The sequence below is a fragment of the Kogia breviceps genome, chromosome 7 (genome assembly GCF_026419965.1).
Source record: "Kogia breviceps isolate mKogBre1 chromosome 7, mKogBre1 haplotype 1, whole genome shotgun sequence".
Taxonomy (NCBI): Eukaryota; Metazoa; Chordata; class Mammalia; order Artiodactyla; family Physeteridae; genus Kogia; species Kogia breviceps.
Window position 1 is genome coordinate 111,746,384 of NC_081316.1, and position 7,655 is coordinate 111,754,038.

Consider the following 7,655-nt stretch of genomic DNA (forward strand, 5'->3'; position numbering starts at 1 on the left):
GGTGCTCCTTTCTGTTTTGGGTGTTTGTTTTAATTTTGATTCCTATATCTTGACTTGTTTTTCTTTTTCTTTTCTTTTTTTTTCTTTTTTCGGTACGCGGGCCTCTCACTGTTGTGGCCTCTCCCTTTGCGGAGCACAGGCTCCGGATGCGCAGGCTCAGGGGCCCAGCCGCTCCGCGGCATGTGGGATCTTCCCGGACCGGGGCACAAACCCGTGTCCCCTGCATCGGCAGGCGGACTCTCAACCACTGCACCACCAGGGAAGCCCCTGACTTGTTTTTCTTGATTTTTTTTTTTTTCCTTTGCATTGTCGGCGAAGCATGGTAGAAAAGAGCAGTTGTGGGTTTGAATACCGGCTCTTGTAGTCGCCGTCCGTTGTAGGAGTTCCGACAAATTCACACGTGAACCTCAGTGTCCATCTTCTGAAATGGGCGTAATAATACCGTTACTCTGCAGGCTAAATGGTACATTGCATGTGAACTGATTGGAGCTTAGTAGAAGCTTAGTAAGAGAATAGTTATGGCATCATGGTTCTCCTGTATTTTCCTTGGGCATTTCTTTGAGACTATCTTCCCTGATCTCATTTGTTCATTTTTGTGTGGGCAGTGATGTTTCTGCCTGTACCTGCAATTTTCCTTCTGTTCCACTCCCTAAGTCACCAGTCTCCACGTGCCATGTCAGGGCCTTCTCTTCCTGAACTATGCCTTACACATTTTATTTTCATGGGACACATTGGTGGGATCTGGTTATTATGTTTGAACCCAAGGTATTAATCACTTTTGGTGTAGGGAGACGAATTTACAGTTCATGAGAGTCTGCTGTGTGCTTGATGTTTTCTCTTTGTATCTCATTTAATATTTTCAAGTATTGTTCATAATACATAAATTTGTTCTTCTAAACGTTTAAAACATTACAGATAAAGCTAATGACTTTTTACTAATCCTGGCTTCCTCATCTCTCTCACCAAAAGTTTCTTCTTATGAACCTGTATTTATCTTCCAGACATTTTTCTGTACTTTTACATACAATACACATATGTATTAATAGAAAATATATAGTATTTTGTGTGTGCATACGTGTATGTATGTGTTCCTGTTGGAGTCCTCAATTTGCTGTTTTCTCCTAGCAAAGGGCCTTGGAGATCTGTCCACAGTACGTACAGTTCTCCCTTATTCCTTCTACTTTTCTGTGTAACATTCCGCAGTCTGAATAGCCATTCGCTTAGTGATAATATATGTTGTTTACAATTGTTGTTATTATGGACAATGCTATAATAAACATACTCTGCATGCATACATGCAAATGTCACTAGGAGACAAATGCTGAGAAATGTATACACATAATAGCTGTGTATGAGACTATTTCCCCCCATATCCGTGCCATTATTTCATGTTGCCAAATTTTTATATCTTGGTCAATCTGTTGGGTAAAAGTGATGTCTTATTGTTTTACTTTACTTTTCCATGATTAATATTGTTAAAAAGAAATAAGCCCAATGTAGAGTCATTTGCCCCCAGTACAGCAAACTAAGACTTAGTCGAAGTTTCAACTCTTCCCGGAAATGTGACCTTTAAAATAGTCAATCTGAAATTATTTTATCAACACTAGTGAGGTGATCTGTATGATAAAGACGCAGTTCCCTTACCCAGAAAGAAGATAGCTTGCCCCGAAAGAACCCCCCCCCCTTTTTTTCTTTTGCTAATATAGCTGTCCATGTATCTGGGGAGGGCATTGGTTCCAGGACCTCAGTAAATACCAAAATCCATGGAAGCTCAATTCCCTTATATAAAATGGTGTCGCATTTATATAAAATCTATGCATATCTTCCTGTATACTTCAAATCATCTCTAGATTATTTATAACATATAATAGCATGTAAATGCTATGTAAATAGTTGTAAATACAATGTAAATGCTATGTAAATAGATGCTAGGGAACAGCAAATTCACGTTTTGCTTTTTAGAACTTTATGGAATTTTTTTTCTGAATATTTTCGATCTGCATTGGTTTGAATCCATGGATTCAAAAACCACAGATATGGAGGGCCAACTGTACCCTCCTTCTGCCTATAAAAAACCTTCCGTTTTGGGCTTCCCTGGTGGCGCAGTGGTTAAGAATCTGCCTGGCAATGCAGGGGACATGGGTTCGATCCCAAGTCTGGGAAGATCCCACATGTCGTGGAGCAACTAAGCCCGTGTGCCACAACTACTGAGCCTGTGTGCCACAACGACTGAGCCTGTGTGCCACAACGATTGAAGCCCGCGTGCCTAGAGCCGGTGGTCTGCAACAAGAGAAGCCACCGCAATGAGAAGGCTGCGCACCACAATGAGGAGTGGCCCACTCTCCGCAACCAGAGAAAAGCCAGCGTGCAGCAATGAAGACCCAATGCGGCCAAAAATAAAATAAATAAATTCATTAAAAAAAAAAAAACCAAATATCCCGTCCGTTTTGTACACCCCCTCGGACTGCCCTTCTATTTACTGGAGGAGATGCTGCCTGATTCATGAATCACTGAATAAAGCCAATTAGATCTTCAAATTTACTTGGTTGAATTTTGTTTTTTAAGAATAGTGACACTTGAACATCCTTTGTATGTTTATTGGTAACTTGTAGTTTTCCTATGAGTTTGCCCATTTTTCTATTGGGTTTTTTGCTTTTTCTTTTTGAAAAAATTGACTTATTTATTTATTTTTGGCTGCATTGGGTCTTCGCTGCTGTGCGCGGGCTTTCTTTAGTTGTAGCGAGTGGGGGTTACTCTTCGTCATGGTGCGCGGGCTTCTCATTGCGGTGGCTTCTCTTGTTACGGAGCATGGGCTCTAGGCGCCTGGGTTTCAGTAGTTTGGCTCGCAGGCTCAGTAGTTATGGCTTGCAGGCTCTAGAGTGCAGGCTCAGTAGTTGTGGCGCACGGGCTTAGTTGCTTTACGGCATGTGGGATCCTCCCGGACCAGGGCTTGAACCTGTGTCCCCTGCATTGGCAGGCAGATTCTTAACCACTGTGCCACCAGGGAAGTCCTGCTCTTTTTCTTATCGTTAGATGTTCTTTATGTATTCTAGATACTAATCATTTGGTATATAGGTTGAAAATATTTTCTTCAACTCTATAGCTTATTTTCTATCTTTGTTTATGGTATTAAAAAAAAATTTTTTTTTTGGCAGCGTCATGTGGTTTACGGGATCCTAATTCCCCAACCACAGACCGAACCCCAGGCCGTCGGCAGTGAAAGTGTGGAATTCCAACTGTTAGGGGAAACATTGACCAAAACCTCCCGACCTGGCCAGGCAAAATAGTAGCAACTTGCATGAGTTATCTTACCACAGGAGGTCCTGGTAAGAAACAGAACTGACAAGCTACCACCAACCGGAAGAATTTGGGAAAGGTTAAAAGGAGAGAGGAGATGCCAGTCCATATGTCCTACCAACTTCCCAGAATTCTCACTGGAATCCATTTTGGCTGAGCAATGCGCTCGCCACCAAGAAGGACCCTGAGTCTGTATGATTGGCCAGAGACAACCTGGAAAGTAGCCCATTCCCATAAAACCTGAGACTGGGAGCCACATGGCAGAGCAGTTCTCCTGGGTTCCCTTATCCTGCTGCTCTCAATCCAGGTGCCCCTTCCCCATAAAGTCTCTTGCTTAGTCAGCACCTGTGTCTCCTCGGACAGTTCATTTCCGAGTGTTGGACAAGAGCCCACTCTTGGGCCCTGGCAGGCGTCCCCCTTCCTGCAACAGAACCACTGGACTGTCAGGGAATTCCCAGTATTAAAATTTTAAATTTGATACTGTCCACCAAAAAAAAATATTCACAACCTAAAAGTTGCAAGTTATGTTTTATTTGGCGGAAATATTTAGGACCTCAGGCCCGGGAGGCAGCATCTCAAGAAACGCTGAGAGAACTGCTCCAAGGAGGCGAGGTGGGGAGACAGGGTATATAGGAATTTTCCAGCAAAGTGCAGGTAGTCTGAACTTTAAAAGATTATTGTTAATTAAAGAAAACCACATAGCTCAAGTTAAGGAATTTAGCGCTTTTCTCTGTATGGGAAGAGGCAAGAGTCTGGGCTCCCTGAAATCATTCCTTTGATGTGCACCTCAGCTCTCTGGGGCCAGGATCCCGTGTTTTCATATCCTGGGTTTCCTCAGGGCTCACTGCAGGGAGTGGATGCATCTGACTGCCGCTGCATGGCAGGTATTCATTGTTTCCTTCCTGAGCTCTCTCAGGGCTCACCAACTCACTGCGGGAGGTGGCTGCAATCGCTGATGACTGTGACGTCCTTTGTCTACTGAGATGGCAGGAAACATTCCGTTTCTCAATACACACTTTCTCGTAGTGGCTTTGAATTTTGTGTCTTATTTAAGACCATCTTTTCTACATGAAAGTCATCAGGGCCTCCTCCTATTTTTTTGTTGTTCTTTGTACAGTATTTTTGTGGATGGTATAAATTGGGGATTCTAATCTAATATTATCTATGGTAATTAAATTCCTCTTTCAAGACGTGGAGTATGGGATATTTACAGAATAGAACTACATAGGATATTATCCATGCATGATGTAATGTGTTCTGTCAGTCCAGTTATCTGGTCCCTCAGATTGTAACGGCGCAGGACCTTATGAAGCCTTGGCCAGGACAGAACCCTTCCCCCAGGTCCTCTGCTTTAGCTCCACTCTGAAGTACCTAGATAACAATATCTGATGCATTGATATTGTTACATTTGCTGAGTTATTTTACAGATGCTAAAACCCCCATTAAATGGAAGAAGTTAGCTACTTGATGACCATGAGCACATAGCCCCCAGACCTACTGGAATAAGACGATTAATAATGCTAACCCCTGTTAACTAACTTTCCCCTGGAGCTAACTTTCATGTGGTGTGTGTGTATGATATGAAGGAGTTTGGAAGGAAAGAAATAGAATTTTAAATAATTTACATTATAAATCATGATTTAGTTTCTACAAAGGAGAAGTACAGTGTGCTATGAGAGCTTATAACTAGAGGTCCTGTAAAGCAGATAGGGTAGGGGGTCCCTGGAGGAAGAGAACCAGATATAACATAAGAGAAGTCATTTTGTTTTATTATTATTATTTTGGCTGCACTGCGCATCTTGCCAGATCTTAGTTCCCTGACCAGGGACTGAACTTGAGCCCTCGGCAGTGAGAGTAGAATCCTAACCACTGGACGACCAGGGAATTCCCGAGGTCATTTTAGGCCTAAACCACTTTGTGATCTAAGCCTGACCACAATGCCTGCCCTTGCAAAAGAATAGATCTCAGTAATAATGATTTTAAGGGAACAAAAGAAGTTAAAAACAAACAGTTATTACCAGGCCAGGGAGATAACTTAAGCATATCAGAGACAATGTATCAGTTGCAAACACTCCCAGTTCTGTTTCAAAGGTAAAGATTAGCCTGAAGCACATTCTTGAGCTGTTTTGCAGAATTCAAACCCCCTGGAGCACTCAACCACCAGATTAACTGGAACCTAAGGAATGGCGCTGACCTTTTCTGACTTTGATCACCTAGAGCCTGGACTCTGTCAACTTTTGCCCCAATTCTATGCTGAATTTTCCTCTGCTCAAGCCCCGTCATGAATATGCATACACTATCCACACCCCTTCATAAATATGCATTCACCTTCCACGCCTCTTCATGAATATGCATGAACCATTAGCTTAAAACTCCCCCAATTTTGCTGTTCAGGGAGATACTGCTTTGGGAAAGATCCCCAGTGTTCTTGTTTGCTGCGCATAATCAATCCTTCCTGATCCTAATCTTTGGTTTCGTTCTGTCTTTTGACGCGACACCCACCAAGAGGCAAACCCAGTTTTTGGGTAACAGTCCTAGTCCTGGTGGTAGTGCTGGTAGAGAGGGTTAGGGGAAGCTTCCTTGGACCTTTGAGCAGAGCTCTGAAGAATGACCAGGCAGGCTGAGATTGGGGGTGGGGTGGGAGGTAGGATGAGTAAGAGAGAATACTTGAAGTGATGGGGAATAGTGTGTGCAAGGGTCCTGAGGCAGGAAGGAAGGAGTTCAGGGTATTGGAGAAACTGAAAGTAGAATAGTGTGTCTGGGGTCAAAGAGTAATAGAGAAATCTGTGAGGTGGGCCTCGTATTGTGGACAGGGATCAGATCTGATAGACCGATGGTCTTATAGACCAAAATTAACTGCTAAAGGTGATGGGCAGTCATAGAAGTGTTATAATTGACATATTTTTGACATATTTTCATAAGATTCTTCTGGCCACTGAGGAGAATGAAGGGGTACAAGAGAGGATGTGGAGAGGTAATTTAGGAAGCTGTATTATTGTAGGTTGTATTGAGGAGCAAAATTTGCCACCCCCAAAATGTGACTTTCTGGCACGAGGAGTACTTCAGGCTGATGATTTTTAAGAAACAGAGAACTCAAGAAGTCTTTCTCTTTATCTCCCCCTTAGCTGCCTAAAGAATTTAGATAAAGGGCCTGTGGGGGTTCCCGGGCACAGAGGACTTTTTTGGTCCCCTGTTTCTTGTAGGCCAGACTCCAGCCTCTATGACCTTCCCTGAGTTCCAAAGGACAGATTGGAACAGCTGCTAATGAAGGGAGGAGCAGCCAAGAAACCACCTGAGGCAAGATTAAAGGGACCAGAGAAACATCAAGATTAGGACACCTGACCACCTGAGATGAGATTAAGGGAGGGCGGGCCCTGTGCACACCTCATCTTATCGGCAACCCCACCCTTGAACTGTTATAAAACCCTCATCAGACCCTCCTGGGTTGGGACACTTAGTTTTTCAGGGCAGAAGCCCGCTGTGGCCCCCTTTGCCTGGCAAAGCAATAAAGCTATCCTTTTCTACTTCACCCAAAGCTCTGTCTCGGAGATTCTATCCAGCACCAGTGCAGAGAAGCCAAGCTTTTGGCATCATTTCCAGAATAGAGCTATCACCAGAAATGTCTGCAAAGATTATGGGCTAGGTATGGTGGGGAAAGCTGGCAGGGCCTAGAGATCAGAGCCCACTCTGGGTCCCATTGTCTCTGCTTGGCCCACAAACATTTGTTTACTAAACATTTGCTTTTCCATCTCCTTGTGAATTGCCTTCTTCCCCTTTGAAGTCCCAAACCACTACCCCAACCTCTTTTGTCTTTAGCTGAAGATGATTTTTAAGGTAAGGGCTTTGGCCTTTGGGGCAAGTTACTGGGTTTTCCTGGGTCTCTCCCATGTGTACATGTTATTAAACTTTTGTTTGATTTTCTCCTTTTAATCTGACTCATGTCAATTTGTTTCTTAGACCAGCCAGAAGAACCTAGAAGGGCAGAAGAAAATCTCTTCCTCCCCAACAAGGTCAAGTGCTTGGACTAAAGCCTCAGTGTGGAGATGAGGAGGTTATTTCTTTAACAATATTTGAGATGGAGAGCAAAAAACTAATTTTTAGGAAAACAGCTGCTTCTGCACTTAGGATAGAGAGAGATTATTATCCAAAAAATCAAAGAATGAGTTCAGCTGTCCTCCTCTTGGAGTTCTACTTACTTAGTTGTTCAGTCCAAGACTAGATGAATACCAAGTACACAAAGTGGATGGCTCTGAAAGAGCTATGTATATAATTGGAGTCATTTAAACTTGCAAGGAGAAATTTTAATTCACAGCGTGGTGAACCAATTTTTCAGGCACTAGATACTCTGGTAAATATAT